The 20,646-nt window shown below is 50.9% G+C and overlaps 1 non-coding gene across 1 annotated transcript; it reads left to right on the top strand.

The window, feature by feature from the left end:
• The first annotated feature begins 18,374 nt into the window (after positions 1 to 18,374).
• Positions 18,375 to 18,452, top strand: TRNAG-ACC (transfer RNA glycine (anticodon ACC)). Its single transcript has one exon. It is a non-coding gene; the product is annotated as a tRNA-Gly (tRNA).
• Positions 18,453 to 20,646: the final 2,194 nt, after the last annotated feature.

Below are 20,646 nucleotides of genomic sequence, written 5' to 3'. Positions count from 1 at the left end.
CAGGATGCAGGGCTTGGCGTGCGCTGCAGCCCTGGGAGGAGAGGCCTCTCCCCGTCGACCCCTACCGGGTCCCTCCCCGTTTCGTTTGGTTAATTAAATTCCTTCCAGATGGGTTGATTCTGGGGTTTCTTCTAGAGTGGACTTGTATTTTGTTTCTGATCTTGTGTTCCACTGGGTATTAGGAGAAGGAGGTTATTTCTGACATGAATGCCTTTGCTCCTAAGAGCAGGTGAGCTCCAAAGAATGCCCGGAAGTACCTGGAGGGAAGGAAAGTGATCTAGTTTGTATAATTAAATGATCTGTTCTTTTACTTTAATCTTCCTGTTGAGCAATTGTGTGATTTTTTTAGGAAAGTTTGTAGCTACTCTCATGACCAAGAGAGCTCAGCATTCAAATGGGATGAGTACGGAAATCGTTCTTGGGCTCCGCTGTTTGCTAGGAGGCTCTTCTCGTATGTGTCAGGAATAGCAGAGGCACGTGGGAACATGGAGAGACCCTGGCAGGGAGCCCTTCCGCCTCGGCCAGGTCGATATGTGCCTTTTCTATTTTAATCTTCAAAAATTTGTTCAGAGAAGTGATGAGAGATTGTGGTTACAAGTTTCAGTATTTCCATAGCTTCCCTTTTCATAGTTCTAGAATTAAAACGACCTCAGATACCTCAGACTCTGCATTCCAAACCAAGACACGCAGCAGTTAAATTTGTGAGGCAAGTGAAGTGGCATTAATAGTGTGAGAGGTACAGATTTCATTTTCTACCCAGAGGGAAGAGCTGAGATGTTTAATTCTAAGGTCATTCTTTGGAGCTTGGTCAGACTAGTTGAATAGCTCGTAAAAGGGAAAGGGGAGCTGTGAAGGTAGCTGGCAGCCTCACGCCAGATACCCCCGACTTTAGTTCACTCTTTCCCTGGGGCATTTATATTTATAACGTGGCTGACCTTAAGGTGAAATCTGCCTGGAGTACGCTCTGACTGCAGCAGAAATCTCCAGAAGAGCTGGTTATTTATGGCAGAGGTGAAAGGAGAAAATGGCCTGGACTTTTCTCTAAATTAAAATCTCTAGGGGAGAGGGTGTAGCTCAGTGGTTGAGTGTCTGCTTCCCACGTACAAGGTTGGATACTTCCCGAGTACCTCCTAAAAACAAAGTCTGGCATGTCTGTCCTGGATCCCTGACGAAACGCGCCCCCCAGTGAGATGGTCTGAGACTGTAGGTCTGCCCAGCTCTGTTCAAGGACACTTCTTGACTGGAAGAATCAGGGGGCCTCAGCTAACTGCCTTGGCCCGTTTCAGGATCTTGTGACAGAGCCCCGAAGGGTTTCTCTCTAGAACTTATCTCCGTGGTGGCTTGGTTGTCAGGGTGAGTGTTAGTGGGGAAAGATGTCAACAGTAGATGACAGGTGTGGACCCCCAAGCCAGGGCTTCTGACGACCTAAGAGGGACTCATTTCACGTGTTGTGCTCAGATACGTTACGTGTGATGTCTGCTTTTAACTCTGACCACGCTTGTGGCTGGGAACTCATCTACTTGGGTGGGTTTCTTACGGTCACAGGCGTATGACTTCATCTTTCTTTGGGATTGGTAGTCCTAGGTGATGTTTGGAATTCACGTTGCCTCTTTCAGCCTCAGTTTCCCCCACCTGAAGCTGAGGTAGTTAGCAAAGGTGTCCTGCGATGCCCTGTGGTGGCCCCTCCCCACCACGGATGGGCGCTGCAGCACAGGTGAGCTCAGGTGGCCATGCAGGTGCTTTTCTTCCTGGACCCCTGGGAGATCTTGGCAGGCCCAGAGAGGGAGACCTAGGGATTCTTGGTTGAGAAGCATGACATGCATTCACGTGTTTGCCTTCTCGGTGTCACAGGGGTCATCACTGCTCCATCTCCCCTTCGCCTCGTTCACTGCTGGAAGCCTCTGTCCCTCTGCTCACAGAGGGAGGTGTGTGAGCTTCCTGGGCAGGCCTGAGGTCCCGGCAGGAGAGATGGAGAGGAGGGAGGAAAGAAATCGAAGTTGTTGACGCGGCTCCTGGTAGATGCGATGCCACCGCACAGGGAGCCTGGTGGGAAGTGGGACCCTCAGTGACGAGAGGGAAGCGTGCACCGATCTCTCGACTCCGGGCTGTATTATGTTTCTAGACGTCAAACAAGAAAAGACTTGGGGGTGGTGGGAAACACTGGTGTGCTTTGGGACCAAACCTTTTGTACTTCCTAAAATGATTGACCCAAGAGCGGCTTGAAGCTGGAGTCCACGGGAGCTGCGTTCCATCCCGGATTCTACTGCCTGCTCGCTGTGTGCGTGAGGGCGGGTCCCGTGGGGCCGCCCTCACGGGGTGGTTGTGAGCGTTCCTGTGGCGACATGGACGGCGAGCACCCGTGCAGGGCCTGGCTGCAGTGGGTGCCCAATAACTGTTACAGCAGAAACTGTTTGGGGAATTAAACGGATGGTTTTTATTCATTTCTGGTTCCTGAATGCAGAGCTGGGTGGGAACGAGGAAAAAGCCAGGAAGCAGAATTGGTATTTGAGCTTGTGTGTGGCTCTCTTTGCTCCCTGCCTTTCCTACCCCTTCCTGCGAAGGATGAGGAGTAAACTGTGCACATCTGTCTCAGAGGTGGTGGGTTTGGGCAGTCACCGTCTCTCACCTAAGCAGCGCCCACTGTGGCCGTCCCCTGCCACGCGGGCCTGGAAGCTACCCGCTGGGGTAGCGTGGTCCCAGGAGGCGGGGCGCTGCTGGCCCCAGAGGAAATGCCGTTCCCATGGGAGCCTGGCCGGGGTGGGAGCAGGAACTCCCACCTTCTCAGCTGCTCTCTGTCGGGGCCTAGGAGCTCCGTGGCTGCTGCTCCCCGTTGGGGAGCGGGTTCTGTGCACGTCCTGGTGGCAGTTTGCCTTGGGGTGGGAGGAGAGGAGGCCTCTTGTCTTCCTGCAGCCAGCAGAGGGCCCCGTGGAGAAGAGGCTGCCAAGTGCTGATTGCTCACGGCTCAGCAAAGGGAGACAGGGCAAGCAGTGAGGGAAGGGTGTGTTCTGTCCACGCCTGTCGTGGGCGCGCGGTGTCCACGGTGGGGCTGGCGGGGAGGCGTGAGCCGAGCCCCTGCCGTCGGCTGGCCGGGGATAGCCAGGTCACTTGTTTGAAATGTGTGATACTTGAAGCTAGCAGAGCTAAAAACCCAAATACGTCTCTATAGTAAGGTGTGCTTTGGAAGCATTATGCTCAGTGGGCGCAGTGAGGCTGAATCCTCCAGAGTTTCAGTTCTGTGGTGTCGGAGAGGTATGTTGTTTGAGAAGCGTGCTTTATGTAGAAGTGTGACTTTACCTGTAACTTCTTTCTTACTCAAGATGGGTACTGATAGTTATTTGCCAAGCAGCCGGATTTTTTCTGGTGCATATTTTACGCTCTTACTCAGGTTATAACATCCTTGGGCCCATATTGGGCCTTTTCCTTCTGGATTTTGTGAAGCACCAAAAATTTGGATTTTGAGGCACAGCCAGCTCTTCTGTCCTCCTCCTGTACTGACTGGGGAAATCTTTAATTTGGAAAAATGAAGTCTTATGCTCAGAATGTAAGGGCCCTGCTTTGAGTCCTCACCCCGACAGTGCCCCATTCTTTACCTAGCTGTCGCTTAACGTGTTCCTCTTGCCCCTCCTCTGAGGCAGAGCTGTCGTGTGTGCTGCCTCGGGCGTGTGTGCGCCTGCTTCTGCCACTGAACCCCAGGGCAGTGTGCGTACTGGTCACGCGCCCTGCCGGAGCGGACTGCAGCAGCCTTCTAGAACTGCATTAAGAAATTAAAACCTGTGCTCTTTTTTTTTTTCTCATTGATTCATTGCCTGCTCGGGTTATATATTTAATTTGTACCGTATATAAATGCATCCTTATTCTACTTTGAATATTATAGTAAAATATCAGAATCCTGAATCCAGACTAAACCTTCATAAAGATTTTCATTTAGAAGTGATTTTGTCCTTTGTGAAATGCATTACATCATTCTATCTACTAGAATTTAGAATTCCTTGTCTTACCTGAAAGATGGTGGAAAAAAAAAACAAAACTAAATCTCATACGATGGGTGGGATAAACAGTAGATAAACAGTAGGACCTCTTTTTTTTTTTTTCTTTATTTTTTAAAACGTTACATTCAAGAAATATAAGAGGTTCCCATATATCCCCCACCCCCCTCACCCCACTCCTTCCATTATCAACAACCTCTTTCAGCATTGTGGGACATTCGTTGCATTTGGTGAATACATCCTGGAGCACTGCCGCACCACATGGCTAGTGGTTTACATTGTAGCTTACGCTCTCCCCAGTCCACCCAGTGGGCCATGGCAGGACACACAATGTCCAGCTTCTGTCCCTGCAGCACCACCTCTAGGACCTCTTGGTACCCTGAGGTGTGTAATTTTGTTGTTTAGAGTGGTTCGTTTCTTGTAATGGGGTGGAGATGTGGTGAGTTTATGCTGTTTGTGTTCATGACAGCACCATTTTTTTTGGTTAAAACATTATTTCATATGTAGTTCTAGGTTGGCCCTTTTGAAAGTACATTCTAGGAAGTGGGCATGGCTCAGGCAATTGAGCTCCCGCCTACCACATGAGAAGTACTGGGTTCAGTTTCTGGTGCCTCCTGGAGAAGACTAAGCAAGATAGCAAGCTGGCGCGATGGGCAGATGCAGCGAGCTGATGCTACAAGGAGACACAGGAAAGACCATGAAAGACACAACAAAGCAGGGAGCTGAGGTGGCTCGAGCAATTGAGCGCCTCTCTCCCACACGGGAGGTCCCAGTACCTCCTAAGGAGAAAACAAGCAGACACCGCACACAGGAAGTGGACACAGCAGACAGCGAGGGCAAACGAAGGCCTGGGCGGGGGAATAAATAAATAAAAATTAAATCTTTAAAACTGCATCCTTCTGTACACTGAATTGCCTTCCCATGCATTCCCTCTTCAGGTTGGAGACATTTCTCCTTTAATGGAAAGGTCAAGAAACATTTGTTGTATGTTGTACCCTACTACGCAGGGTGTGCGGGGACATAAGCCCGTGAGCTCTAGAAGGACTGGTTACAGCTGTTTGGGTTCTTTAATGGAGGTGAACTTTAGGCCGGCCAGCTCATTTGTATTGCCTGCTTATCCTACCCACTGTCCTGATTTTGTTCGAGGAAACCATTGGTGCACATTTAATTCCTCGGGGAAATGCACATCAGACTCCACCATTCCGAGTGCTGATTTCCGTTGCTGCTTTTTGAGGGGCAGGAAGTTTTTTATTTTCTTGGTTGCTGTTTTTCTAAAGAGCATTTGTAGTTTCTTTTGTACTGTGTTACATTATTTTTTAAGGGATTAGCATAAAGATGTTCTTGGCTTCTAACAGCCAAGCTTTTTTTCTCCAGGGGCTGAGCAGGCGCCTTGGAGAGAAGGGCGGCGGGGGCTTCAGCAGCCTCGCGTCCTCCCTCAGTCAGGCCCCTTCACTTCCTCACCCTTGCCCCTCCCTGATGTATCTGGTGTCAGGTCTTTGCCTGAGCCGCGGGACATGGGAGAGTTGAGACCAGAATCCATCGAGGGCAGCGGAACTGCCGCGTGGGCGTCAGTCCATTTGCACGTCCTGAGCCGCAGCTGTCGGGAGCACGTCTCGCGGGCGTAAGGAGCCTGAGCTCACAGAGCTGCTGCGGCCAGTGCCTGTTAAGAAGAGATTATAAATCCTCGTCAGCATCTTCTGAAATGATGCCCTTGGGAGGCCCTGTTTGAGCCAGCTTTTCGGAGAGAGGGAGCTCTCAAGTAAGCCCTTAAGTCAAATAAAGCGAATTTTCAAAAACAAGCCCTGGCATGTTTTATCCAGCTTGCCCTTACCGCTCCTTGCAGCACCTGCAGTACTGTGGGCGAATGGCGCAGGCGTGACTAGAAGGCTATTTGGAAAGAGCCTCCATTTCCGACTTCTATTCAGCCCTCCTTGCTGCTGACCCAGGCCCGGCGGAGTGCTTACCTGCTTTTCGGGGGCCTTTGCTCCCTGCTCAGCACGTGCCCTCACACACGGAGGAGAATTCATTGGGCAGAAATGCGAGGGCATGCTGGACTTGTCACTGCGGACGCTCAGTGACATCGTAAGAGGTCTGTGGTGGTTGGGCGCATGTGTCGCCTCGGCCAGGTGACGGTGCCCGGTTGTCTGCTCAGGCAAGCACTGGGCTGTTTGTAATACAAGGGCATTTCATGGACTTCAGTCATTGGCAAGTTGACTGCATAGACGGCTGATGACATACAGTCAGCTGGAGAGATGGCCGCCAGCCGCGAGTGCGTCTCGTCCCTCAGCGGAAGGCCTGGAAGGAGTCAGGGTTTCCTCCTCGGGTCACAGCATTTGACGCAGTACGTTCCCTTCCCTGATGTTTTTGCCTGATCAGCTCCCATTTCCCCAGTCAAGGTGCCTTCACTCCTCTAGCTAGAATGGAGCGGGGACTCACGCCCAGCTAGCTCTGTGGACTCCAACTCTGAAAAGTTAGGCAATGACGGAGAGTGGTTGGAGCCGACTCTCCTCTGCGTTGATGCCCTGAAGAGGATCCCGTTCAGTCCTGCTGAAGTCTTCAGCTTTCCCTTCATTTTGGTAAACTAGCCCACGTCCTTCCAGTAGATTCTGTTCTGCTTAAGTTAGCCAGAGTGTGCGATGGGACTTGGGACCAGAGAACCATAACTGGTAGCTGCTGAACTCAGTCGTATAACGTATGAAGGACTGATGGATTAATTATAGTGGGTTCAGTGGATTGTCAGAGGAGGTTTCATTTCACCCCATTTGCTTCACACTATCTTTGTAGACGTTATTGGACGTCCTAAAGACTTTTATCACATTTCAAGAGTTTCATATACTGTACACTCAAAAGTGGAAAATCAGTGTAATAGACATTATTGGTTGGTGACCAAACAGCCATTCTTCTAAGCAAAGTCAGGTTTTCCCTCCTAGTACTCAGTCTCCTCTGCCTGGCCGGAACAGCAGCAGGCACAGCTCTGCCTAGGGGGTAGGAGAAGCTGATCGAGGCCCAAAGTGCTGCTCCCGTTGTGCTCGCCAGTCAGTGGTTTAGACAAGAGCACATGGCACAGGTTGACCAATGAGATGGGAGGTAGCCTGCTGGGGCACTTATAGGATAGATTTTTTCACCCCAAAAATGAAATAAGATCAGAACCTGCCAGGTGGTCACTAAAGCCTCTTCTTCCTCCTGGGCCCCCAGGCCTGCGTCCCCCAGCCTTCCCTGTGACCGGGGCTAATGGAATACGAGCGGAAGTGTGTGCACTCCCAGACCAGGCCGTAAGTTCTCCCACGCAGGACCTGCCACGCCCTTTTCTCTTCTGTTTCCATCAAGATAGGTTGGCCACAGAAAGCGCTTGAAGATGGCAGAGCCACGAGGCAGAAAGGTCCTCGGGGATGGTGAATGTGTCAACTTAGCCAGGTGATGGTGCCCAGGTGCTTGGTCAAGCAGGCACTGGGCGAATCGTAGTACAAGGGCATTTCATGGACTTTAGTCATCAGTGAGTTGCCTGCATAGACGGCTGTCCATCTGTAATCAACGGAGGGGATTGCCGTCAGCAATGAGCAGTGTCTCATCCAGTCAGTTCAAGGCCTTAAAAGAAGTGATTTCAGCAGTCAGAGAGAGAACTCCCATCTCTACTTCAGACAGCCAGTGTCTCCTGGGGAGCTCGTTGAGGACTTTCACTGGAGCCCCTGGCTCACAGCCTGCCCTGTGGAATCTGGACTTGTGCATACTCACGGTCACATAAGACAATTTTATAAAATCCCATAAGTATTTACAGACATCTCTCGGTTTTGTTTCCCTAGAGAACCCTGACAAATCCTATTTATGATGGGTTATTTTTAGTTAAGGTGTGAGTCTTAATCCAAATTACTGGAGGCCTTATAAAAAGAAGACACCAGAAGCTAGAAGCTAGAGAAGGCCAGAGGGAGAAGCCAGAAGCCAGTGGGAGCCGGAAGAGCAGGTGAAAGGAGAGGATATTGCTGTGTGATGGGAGACAGTTACCAGCTGTGGAACTCCAAGGACTGCCGGCAGCCAGCGCTTGAGTGCTACAGACTCTGGGAGAAAGCATGCCTTGGCGGTATCTTGGTTTCTAGCCTCCAAAACTACGAGACAAAATTCCCATGGTTTAAGCCAGCCTATTGTGTGGTATTTGTCATAGCAGCCTGGCAAACTACAACAGGTAAATGCATGTGTAGAAATATATCAAGCTTTATTTAAGATTTGTGCAGTTCAGTTTGAAAATTATAACTTGATAAAACAAAAAAATGGAAGGGGCCAAATTGAACTTGGGACACCCGTGAAGAAGCTGTTGCAAGCACCCAAGGGGTGGGGATGGGATAGGGTGATGGTTCAGGTAGATAAGACTAGGGTAGTGACAATAAAGATGGCGAGAAACGGGCAGATTTGGGAGATGTTTAGCAGGTTAAGTTCATTTTAGTGATTGACTGAATTTGGAGGTGAGGAAGAAAGAAGCCTAGCCTTTCTGTCTAATCCACTTTATAATTATTTTATTTTTAAAATTTCTCTCCCCTTCCCCCTGCCCCAGTTGTCTGTTCTCTGTGTCTGTTTGCTGCATCATCATCTTTGTCCGCTTCTGTTGTTGTCAACGGCACGGGAATCTGTGTTTCTTTTTGTTGTGTCATCTTGTTGTGTCAGCTCTCTTTGTGTGTGGCACCATTCCTGGGCAGGCTGCACTTTCTTTTGTGCTGGGCGGCTCTCCTTACGGGGCGCACTCCTTGCGCGTGGGGCTCCCCTACGCGGGGACACCCCTGCGTGGCACGGCACTCCTTGCGCGTATGTAGGCGGACGCCCTAACCACTGGGCCAAGTCTGCTTCCCTGTCTAATCCACTTTAATCCTTTAGATTTGAAGTGGCATCATTAGTAGAGATTTACTCATTTATTTAAAATATGCCCAGAAGAATACAAAAGAATCCTAAGATCGACCTCCTTCCCTGCATACTCAGAATAATTTCACTGGAGGGTCAAGATTCACACATATTGATTCAGCATACATTTTTCGATTTCTGCTGTAGGCACTGTTCCAGGAATTCTGAATTCTCCCATGGCATCCTGCTGAGCATCTCCAGCTAACAAATGGGAGAGCTCAGCAGTATCCCTTCAGCATCCCTTCACTGACCGCCTTTTAGATGCCAGGCACGGAGGATTCAGCAGTAGACAAAGTGGAGACAGGCCCTGCTCTTGGGAGCTTTCAGTATACAGAGGGATGGGCTTCCATCAAATCATATGGACATAAATGGATCATTCCAGACCAGGTTGAGTGCTGTGAATAAGAGGTCTGATGGGCTGTTTCCTCTTCTCACTCTCACTCTCTCTCTCTGGGTTCATCTTCTCCCACGCTTCCATCTAACTGACAACTTCCAAAAGGAGTCCCTACTCTCCCAGGATTGTCCTGTTGCTGCAAAACTGCTCAGTCCTTCAAGTGACTACAACCAGAATGATTGGTATAAAATGCAAATTTATCAGGTTAAAGTTTTCCAGTAACTCCTTGTAACAGTCAAGGTCCCAGCAGAAAACAGCTGGGGCAGGAACAACTGAAGAGAGTTTAGTGGACTGTCACACTTGAGTGGGCCTCAGAATTGCCTGGTGGGCTGACGGAGCAGTTCTGGAGGAGGGCCGAGAATTTGCTTCGATCAAGTTGCCAGGTGATGCTGATGCTGATGATCTGGGGACCACAGTTGCGGTTACAGGGACAGTAAGGTGTGTTGAGGCACCTCAGCTCTAGTAAGGGCAGAAACCAATTGCTGTGCCTGATCCTGACGAGGAGGGAGCATTTTTATCAGAACCCAGTAAGAGCTAAGTCTGTGGAAGGGGCCACCCAGCAGGAGCTGTGTTCGTAAAGGAACACAGCCACAGCTGAAACTTTGGCCCAGCAGGAAGGGAACCGGGGATGAAATGATTTCTAGTTTCTTGCTGGTGACTCGCATTGGCTGAGCCAACCAGACCAGAGGGCAGGCGAGCCTGGGTGTCGCAGCCCTTGCAGGCCAGTCTGGGCCAGGGTTGTGGAGGGTAGGTGGGGAACAGAACAGGCAGAGAAGAGCAGAGACTGGACCTGGAGAGGCAGAATAACGGGTACAGTCCACCCCTTTGGCCTCTGCGTTCATCTGCACTTGGAAAGAATTTGCGTCTCCATCATAAAGGAAACAAATTAGAACCAGCCATCACATGATGTCGTACTCTACCTTGAACCTAAAATATAACATTAGCCACCATTAGTGCATTTCATATAGTTTGCAGTTTGAGGAGATTAACATAAACAGCTGAAGTCTCCACTTCTATAGCTAAACACAAGACATAAGTTGATCATCATAGCTTCCTTTTCACCACCCAGTCCCTGTTCTCTTGCCCTCTGCCAACAGTTGGCTGGTTGAGGTTTTTGCATGGGGAGAGGAGTGTGACCAAAATCTTCATTTCCGCAGGAGCAATGTCCTTAGTGGACGTGTCTTTATCAGTTGCCACCGTTTCCCACAGATCATCATTATTGAGCTGAGGCACAAAAGAGGTGCCCAAGTGAATCCCCTGGGCTCTAGATATAGCCCTCTTTGGCCCCATCTTGAGCAGTCGGTCACCCAGTTTTCTTAGGGCCATCAGAATCAGTTATTCTAGCCAGTATAATATCTCCTTGGCCAGGGAGTGGGGGAGTGGGAGGAGGGAAGTAGTCTCAGTTTCCAATTTACCAGAACCACAGCCCTCTTCCCTGGGGTAATAGGAAACACTCTTGAGTACTAGGATGTTGAAATCCACTGCGTCCTGGGTTGCAGGGAAAAAACAAGAATTCCTTAAGTGGTTACTAGATGTAATAGTGCAAGTGCAAAGTCCAATTTCTCTACTATGCAGGTGTGTACTGCATATTGTAGGACAGTATGTCAATCTTAGAGGGTGGGTAGGGTCTCCCAAATGGTGCCACACTAAACCTGCTGCGCTTCTACCAGCTGTCCGGGTCTTAGGCTACAGGAGGAGATGCTCAGCTCCACGGGCAGGAGCCTCCTGTCTAGCGTCCTTCCACCTAACGTGAACTCCTTGGTTAGAAGCATGTGGGGTAGGTTACCAGAGAAGCCCTCCTGAAAACTACCTCTTCCTGAAAATTACTGTGGCAGATTGAACTATGTACCCCAGCAAGACGTGTTCTTAATCTCCATACACATTCCTGTGGGTATGAAACCATTTGTAAATAATATCTTTGAATACGCTTAGGTGAGCCAGGGTGTGGACTCATTTGTGAATGGGCTCTTCTAAAATCTTATTTAAGCATGTTCCAAGCAAATCAAGGTGGGCCCTAATCTCTATTGCTGGAGGCCTGATTGAAGTCAGAAGTCAGTGGAAACTGAAAACAGACACAAGGAGACAAGGAGAGAGAGAGATGCCGTGTGACGAGGCAGATGCAAACCCTGGAACCCCAAGGATTATGGCAAGTCACCCCCAGAGCACCAGACTGGAAGAAACCATGGCCTGTTGAGACCTCGACTGGGGCTTCTGGCCTCCAAACCCTCGCGCCAGCCGCTGCTTGCTGGTTACGCCAACCTGTTGTACGGTCTTTGTCATAGCAGCCTTCCAAGCCAAGACCACTACCTCCTCCTGTTAAAAACAGCCACCACTGTCCGTCCACACATTCCCTAGCCCTTTCCTTGCTGTGAATTTCTGTGTAGCACTTGGCACCTTCCAGTCCACCACGTCATGCTCCACTGTCACCACTGGAACATCAGCTCCGTGAGGGCAGGGACTTTTGTCCCTATTGCTCACTCTCTGTCTCTATTACTTAGGACAGTGCCTGAATAACTGAACAATGAGCCACCTCCTGGTGGCCAGAAGGAGCTGTCGCTGAGAGCTGCTGCCTGTCTTGTTTAACTATTCATCACCTGGGTGATGCTGGGACCCACAGAAGAGTTTGACCTGAATTTCTGAGTTCGTGAACTGTTGCAGACTCAGGAATGCGCCTTCTTGTGCCAGCTCACCTGGGACAGCACGAGCTGACATACCTGATGGCATGCTGAGCAGGAGGACTGCTTATCAGCCTCTCACCCCTGCTGGGTTCCTCCTCCAGGGGATTGGACTGGTGCCACCCCAGAGAAAAGCGCCTTCCTCCCTTCCTTCAACCCTAGAGCAGAACCATCGTCTGCAAGTGCTTAGAACATTCCTCAAATATTCTTCTTACATGAACCATTCAATGCTGAGCAATCCTCCCACAGGAAAGTTCCTAAATAAACTCATGGGATAAACAGATGGCACGGAGGAGAGAGCTAAGGGCTAGGGGGCACCTTGCATGAGACGAGGCGGCATGGGGAGGAGTCAGGGTGCAGAACCTGAAATCAGACAGGTACAGTGGGGTTCAAATCCTGGCTCAGGGTCTCCAGAGGGGTGCAAACTCAGGCGAGACTCTGAGCACCAGTTTCCTCAACCATAAGATGGGCGGAAAGAAACTCGCCTCCTAGTATTGCTTCTAGGTTAAATGGATGAGAGGCGGCACTTCCAGACTGGTGGAGTTGGGATCTCTGGAAATCTCCATAAAAGCAACGAGATCACGGACAAGATGGTCTAATAAATTCCCATTGTTAAAAGCCAACCTGGGAGCGGATATAGCTCAAGTGGTTGAGCGCCTGCTTCCTATATACAAGGTCCAGGGTTTGATTCCCAGCACCTCCTAAAAAAAACCCACCAAAAACCAACCCATTTTATGGTGTCTGCTTTGAGTAGCTTAGCAAACAAATATACCTCCCCATCTTTCTTTGTGCTTTATTGTTGTACGTAGTAAGTCTATGTTTTAGAAAACCAGCAATACATAATTAAACTATTGCTTTTTGTAGTAAAAGAAGCCAAGAGAGGTAGAGCAAGTATATATTTATAGGCTTTTTCTTATTTACCCTTTTTAGCTCTCCATTTCTTCTTTGGATTTGAGTTACCATCTGGTGTCATTTCCATATTCCAAGACAGCATTATTCCACCTGCCTCATCTGTGCTGGTGTCACCAGGTTGATTACATTTTTGTGTATTTTAACCCAACAAAGCAATTATAGGCATACTGCTTTATGTACCTGCATTTTGAATCAGTCAAGAGAAGATATGGGGAAGAAATATGCAATTATGCTATTTATACTATTGCCTATGTAATTACCATTACCCGCACTCTGTCCACGTGGCCTCAAATGTCCATCTGATGTCACTTGCTTTCAGCGTGAAGAATGGCCTTCAGTATTTCTCGTAAAGCAGGTCTACTAGCAATGCATTTCCCCCCATTCTTCTTTAATTGGAAATGGCTTTATTTTTCTTTCATTTATGAAAGATAGTTTCACAGATGATAAAATTGGGGTTTCCTTGTATGTGATGTGTTGTTCTTCTCTTGTTCCTTTCAGGATTCTCATTGTCTTTTGTCTTTCAACATTTTGATTATGATGCGTCTGGGTATAGACATCTTTGTGTTTTTCCTGCTTGGAGTTTGTCAAACTTCTTGAATGTTTAATTTTTTTTTTTAATCAAATTTGAGAAGTTTTCAGCCACTATTTTGTTTGAATATATTTTCTGATCCTTTCTCTTTCTTTTCTCCTTACAATGGTCTCCTTACAATGCATGTTCATGGACCTAATGTTTCCTACATTTCTTTAAGGCTCTGTGTTTCTTCCTTCTTTCTCTGTCTTCTTCAGATTGCATATTCTCTATTGATCCAACTTCAAGTTTGCTGATTTCATTCTTCTGCCACCGCAAATCTGTTATTGGACCCTCTAGCAATTTCTTATTTTGGTTATTGTGCTTTTCAACTCCAGAATCTTCATTTAGTTCTTTCTAATATTTTAATTTCTTTGCTGATATTCTCTATCTGATGATACACTGTCATCATATCTTTCATTTAATTCATTTTAATTCTTTAAATGAAACTCTGGATACCTATTCTTGCATCCACCCTGGGAGGTGTTTGTTGTTGTCTGCCTGGTCATTTGTTTGTTTAGTGATTTGGCTGAACTCGCTCTGGTAAGTCTGTTTCACTTCCTTTCCCCCTCTCCAGTGAGCAGCCCTTACTTTTATCTTTTCTTCTGGTACCTCGGGATCGACCTTGGGTTGATCGAAGCCACTGATCACTCACAGTTAGTGCTTAAGCCCTCTTCACCCATTAGGTGTTTACCGTTCCCCGTTGGATGTGTGTTTGGCATGGAGCCTGCGATCACAGTTCAAGGACTGTACACTTCTGTTTGTTTTTTGCCTCACTTTCAGCCAAGGACTAGGAGCGGGGAGCTTCCCTCTCTGATCCGTCCTGAGAAGGTGCAGCCTTGGGCAGGCCGCAGCCTTCTAGCCTGCCGGGCATGACAGTGATGAGGCTTAGCCCGGCTTCCTCGGAGTCCCCTCTGGTCCGAGTAGCTTGTAGTCCACTCAGTGTTGGACCAGAAGTCCCGCTGAGTCCCTTTGCCAGCGAGGAGTCAGCCTGTGTCGATGGGCCTGTGCACGGCTTGTGAAAATCTTCCACGTCCTCCCACGTCTTGTCTGATGGCTCCTGAGTAGCTGTCACCTCGCCATGTGCGCAGCCTTCTCTTATCCCAGGCTCGTCTGCGATCCCAGCAGCGGTTCTCTCCGCTGTTTCTTTCCCTGCTTCTTTCTATTACACTTACAGCTGTTTCTGCCATGTTGCTTGTGTCAGAGCTACCAGCCTCCCCTTAGTTTCTTTTCTTTTTTAAAAAAATCTATCCCCCACCCCCCCACCCCATTCCATTCATTGTGCTTTCTTCTGTGTCTGCTTGTGTCCTCATTAGATGGCTCCGGGAACTGATCCTGGGACCTTCCGGAGTGGGAGAGAGGTGATTGCTCTCTTGTGCCACCTCGGCTCCCGGTTCTGCTGCATCTTCTTATTTTCTCTCCTCTGTGTCCCTTGTTGTGTCGTCTTGCTGTGCCAGCTCTCCGCATTGGCTGGCACTCCTGTGCGGGGCCGCTTTTCCGTGTGGGCTGGCACTCCGCTTGGGCCAGCTCGCCCTCACCAGGAGGCCCTGGGCATTGAACCCTGGATGTCCTACATGGTAGACGGGAGCCCAGTTGGTTGAGCCACGTCTCTTTCCCTCCTTAGTTTCTTCTCCACCGAGAGTAGCATTTTTTCACCACCACCCTCAGGTATGAGTTTCCCACCCTCCTTTCCAAATAAAGCCAGTGACGGAGCAGAGGTTATGCGATTATGGCCTCCCTCCCCCATGGGAGGCCCCAGGTTCAGAACTGGTGCCTCCTAAAAAAGAAGACCAGCAGAAAGAGAGCATAAAGGGGGGGAGGTGTGCAGAAAAAAAATCTTAAAAAAAAATGAAGTCGGTGTCCTCAGGCAGAACTGCTGAGCTCATCTTCCTTAGGGCCCGCCTCTCCCCTCCCTGTGAGTGAGCCCAGGGTGGGGGGTGGCAGCCTCAGTTTCCCCTGCTGTCCCACCAGCGTGGGGGGAGACTTTGCTCTAGAGCAAGCTGTGGAGGGGGTGGGGTGGGGCCCCGGGGCTTTGGGCAGTGCCTGGGGTACAGCTGTCACCCTGGGAGTAAAGGCTGTGGGGGTGGAGAGACCAGGTACCCCAGGGAGCCCTTCCACCTGGACTCTTCCAGCGCTTCGGCCACGTGGGGCTGGGGTGGGAGGGGTGAGAAGGGCAGCAGCCTGTGCCAGGCTGGCAGCTGGGGCGGGGGTGCCCTGCCTTCTTGGGGGCACTTGCCCTGGGAGAGCCTGCGTACCCCAGAGCTGGGGGCGTCCCGTGGGGGCTGGGGCTCGACGGTGAGCACTCCCCGCTCTCGGGGGAGTGGCAGGTTCCTCGGACGCGTGTTTCTCCACTTGTGTGACCTCAGGGCCATTTCCAGAGGCGTGTACGGATTGTGTTCCCCAGCTCAGATGTTGTTTTGGCGGGGAGAGGGTCCCCTCAGCTCCACTGCTGCAGAGGGTCTACCCCTGCACCCCTGGCTCTTCACTTAAAAGTGTATTTGTGATGGGTAAAATTGCATATGTAAGACCACTTTTCTTTGAAACTGGACAAATGTATGTTAATACTACCAAATGTTAATATTAGACCAAAAAAACCCCATTATGCCGAGTGAAAGAAACCAAACACAAAGTACTACTGTGGGAGGAGGGGCACCCGGCTTGCCTCAGTGGCAAACAGTGCGGCAAGAGGTGACACCGCCTCTGCCCACTGGGCCTAGACAAGGTGACCACGCCTGACTAGGCCTTTGCTGCTAACGGCTGGCCGGCACCGCCCTCCCCCTTCCTATCTCCCACCTAGCCCAGCTCTCACTTCCCCTCCCCCCTCCCTTAAACCTAATCTCTTAGTACACTGTTTGCCCAGCAACAGCTTCAGCCTATCAAGAGTTAGCACATACTCTACTGGCCAATCACTAGCCCAATGCCAGAGCATTGCCTTATATGGAAACAGCATTTGCCCTAGCCAATCAGAACCCGCCACACCACTCCCCAATCCTATAAATCTGCATCCCCTTCCGCAATAGACCAGACTTGTGCCATCAGCCTGTCTCCGCGACTTCTTCCTGGGTCGTGTGCCCTCCACGCCTTCGGAGCCCCCGAGGGAAGCCTCAGCGGCCGTACGAGGCTTTCTTCCCCACGCCAGGGACCCCTCTCATCCCACAACAGGACCCCACTCGTCCCTTAACAGGGACCCCACTCATCCCATAACGGGACCCCACTTGGCCCGCAACAGGGACCCCACTCGTCCCGCAACAGGGACCCCGTTTCGTCCCTCAACTGGCGCCCAACGTGGGGCCAAAGCAACCCCACCACTGCACCGCTCCGAGGGTAAGGGCCCCGAGAACCTCCGCCGCCTCACTCCATAACCTGGCGCCCCCCCCCCTCTTCTCACCCCTATCTTTTCGCTCTGCATTGCTGCTCCTGAACCTTGGCGACCTCATACGATCCACGGCGGTCTGGGAGAATCACTGGATGGCTTTCTCCTTCCATGTCGGGGGCTTATACCAACCCGCTATGATCAAGAGGCACCAATAAAACTCTCAGGAGCGTGTGCCTGAGCACCTCCACCCCTGCCTTCACCTCTGCCTCCTCCCCTGTTCTCGTCACCTTTATGTTCGTAGTCCTACTCTCTGCCTTTTGCCTTGCCGCTACTGCTCTGCCGCGGGACGCTCATGAGCCCCAGCAACCTTTTCCCTTGCCTCCTCCTTTCGCCCCTTTGCGCCCTTCTCCTCGCTTCCCTCCTCTGGTAGGTAAGGACTCTCGTCCACTGGACTCTCGTCCATCCCTGGGACCTCTAATCGCCCGGGGCAGGACTCTTGCCGTCCGACCCTTTCAGGCTGGACTCGTGTCCCCCTCTCGCTGAGGTGCGGACTCTCGCTGTCCGATTCTAGGAACTGGACTCTTCGCGTCTGCCCTCTGGGCTGGACTACGGCACGTCTTCCCCCTTCCCCTAGTCTTTACCTATCTCCACTCCCGGCATGGGGTCCTCCCTTTCCCGTAGCCTCTATGGCTCCGCTCTGCCCGGTTCCGCCCCCCCCCCAACATCGAGAGCCCCGGGATATTAAAAACAAAGGGGGAGATGTGGGAGGAGGGGCACCCGGCTTGCCTCAGTGGCAAACAGTGCGGCAAGAGGTGACACCACCTCTGCCCACTGGGCCTAGACAAGGTGACCACGCCTGACTAGGCCTTTGCTGCTAACGGCTAGCCGCACCGCCCTCCCCCTTCCTATCTCCCACCTAGCCCAGCTCTCACTTCCCCTCCCCCCTCCCTTAAACCTAATCTCTTAGTACGCTGTTTGCCCAGCAACAGCTTACAACCACCTATCAGCTTAGTAACAGTGTCAGCCTATCAAGAGTTGGCACATACTCTACTGGCCAATCACTAGCCCAATGCCAGAACATTGCCTTATATGGAAACAGCATTTGCCCTAGCCAATCAGAACCCGCCACACCACTCCCCAATCCTATAAATCTGCATCCCCCTCCGCAATAGACCAGACTTGTGCCATCAGCCTGTCTCCACGACTCCTTCCTGGGTCGTGCGCCCTCCACGCCTTCGGAGCCCCCGAGGGAAGCCTCAGCGGCCGTACGAGGCTTTCTTCCCTACGCCAGGGACCCCTCTCGTCCCACAACGGGACCCACTCGTCCCTTAACAGGGACCCCGCTCATCCCATAACGAGACCCCACTCGTCCCGTAACAGGGACCCTGCTCGTCCCTTAACAGGGACCCCCGTTTCGTCCCTCATACTACGTATTGTATGATTCAATTTATATAAAATGTAAATATAAATCAGTTTATAGAGATGAAATTAGATGAATGGTTATGTAGCGCTGGGGGAGGACTGCTAAAGGGTGTGGAGTTTTTCTTTTTGGAGTAATGAAAATGTTTTGCGGTGACGAATGCTCAACATTGTGATTAAACGAAAAGCCATTGATCATGGACTTTGGGTAGATGGTATGGGGAAGCGGACTTGGCCCAGTGGTTAGGGCGTCCGTCTACCACATGGGAGGTCCAGGGTTCAAACCCCGGGCCTCCCGACCCGTGTGGAGCTGGCCATGTGCAGTGCTGATGCGCGCAAGGAGTGCCCTGCCACACAGGGGTGTCCCCCATGCAGGGGAGCCCCACACGCAAGGAGTGCTCCCCGTAAGGAGAGCCGCCCACTGAGGAAAAAGTTCAGCCTGCCCAGGAATGGTGCCGCACACATGGAGAGCTGATACAACAAGATGATGCAACAAAAAGAGACACAGATTCCCATGCCACTGACAAGAACACAAGCGGGTACAGAAGAACACGCAGCGAATGGACACAGAGAGCAGACAACTGGGGGTCGGGGCGGGAAATAAATTTTAAAAATCTTGAAAAAAAATGGATAGACAGTATGGTATGTGACTATATCTCAACAAAACTGCTGAATGAACAAATAAATTATTGTGTAAGGATAACCAGTAATAGTAGCTATGTGCAGCAGGGGAAGCACGGAGAGATGGAGAGGTGAGGAATTTTGTTTGTCTGTTTTTTAAAATTATTATTATTGAAATGATGAAAATGCTCTAATAATGACTGAAGTGGCGAATGCAGAACCGTGTGATGATACGAAATGCCACTGATGGTGCACTTTGGATGAACTGTGTGCTTTGCTTTATTCATATGTATCAATACAATTGATGTGTTTTTAAAAGACTGTTGTGGAGCGTTTCCCAGTCGTCAGTCAAGCACGCTCTCTTCTCCCGGTCGCGTGGCGCCCCGGATGCCCGTCCTGCCGCTTGTAAGACGGCTCCCGCCGCGGCGCCCTGCCCGAAAGGCCGTGTGCTCGACTCCCACGGGCATCCCTTCAGTCTGGACTTCTCCCCCGAGCTCTAGGGTGTTAGCGCCCACCCTTCTTTGATTTAGGTTATTTTATTCTTTTTCCCTTTCCCGACACGTCTGTGACAGGGAGGCTCCCGTGGACGCTCTCGCAGGCACCTGCCGCTCGGGAATCCCAGGCCCGCCTCTCCGTGACCTGCACCCGCCGCGCCCCTGGCCCTCCCCGTCCCCAGGCCGGCACCTTCTTCTCTCCCGCGCCCTCAGCAAATAATGCCGCTTCTACCTCCACGGATTTCTGGGTAGATAAGGTCCACGTAGCCACACCCCGTCAGTGTCCTGGGCTCGGTGGCCCTGGGTGGAAAAAAGTGGCTCCCCGCTGGTCTGCACGCTCCCGCTCTCACCCCCTCTCGCTGCACTGGCTTGGGGCGGCCGTGAAGGCACTGGGCGCGCCCGATTCCCTTCGATGGCCTCCAAGGTCCTGTTCTGTGCGACCCCAGCTCGCCTCCCCCGCCTCACCCGGGACCGCCGTGCGCCCAGCCACCCTGCCAGCCACATCGTCCCCTCCGGCTTCTTGTCGCTGTGCTCCTTCCCACAATCAAGACGTCCCCCGTGCCGAGAACCTGCCCCCGCCCCCCCTCCGTCAGGCCTCAGCTTCAGCAGAACGTCTTTGGGCCAAGGCCACCTCCCCTGATGATTGGGGCCAGGCACGCCCCCCACCCCAGTGGTCCTTTCTCTGTTATCCTTTTAACAAAAACAAACCCCAAAGGCAAGAAAAAGGTGTCCTGATTTTCCATGCGCCCATCACCCAGCTTCAACCATTCTTAACACTTTGCTATTCTTGTTTCATCTACACTCACTGACATTTTAAAAAATATTTCAAAAATGAATCCCAGAGGGAGGCAGTTGAGCGCCTGCCTCCCACATTGGGAGGTCCTGGGTTCGGTTCCTGGTGCCTCCTAAAAAGACAAAACAAAAACAAAGAAGCAAAATAAATGAGAAAACCAACTCAGGGGAGCCGATGTGGCTCAGTGGTTGAGCACCGGCTTCCCATGCACGAGGTCTGGGTTCAATCTCTGGCCCCTGGTACGTCAAAAAAAAAAAAGAGAGAGAGAGAGAAGTAAATTCCAGCATTATTTCATTTCACCCACATATACTTCAGTATGTGTCTCAGAGAAAACTTTACTTCTTTAACATACCCGTAACACCATTATCTCATCACAAAATGAACAATTATTCCTTAACGTCATCTAAGACAGAGTCAGAGGTCCACTTGCCCCGGGCGGCATAAAAGCCTTTTTAGACTTGCCTTGTTTGAGCTGGGATCCAGGCGCCCAGTGGGATCCATGGTATGGAAGAGCTGGGATCACTTGCTCTGCAGACCGCCCACGTTCTGCATTTGGCTGGTTGCTTTCCTGTGGTTTAATTTAA

The sequence above is a fragment of the Dasypus novemcinctus genome, chromosome 23 (assembly GCF_030445035.2).
Source record: "Dasypus novemcinctus isolate mDasNov1 chromosome 23, mDasNov1.1.hap2, whole genome shotgun sequence".
In the NCBI taxonomy this organism is placed as follows: Eukaryota; Metazoa; Chordata; class Mammalia; order Cingulata; family Dasypodidae; genus Dasypus; species Dasypus novemcinctus.
This window is presented reverse-complemented; position numbering and strand designations above follow the sequence as displayed.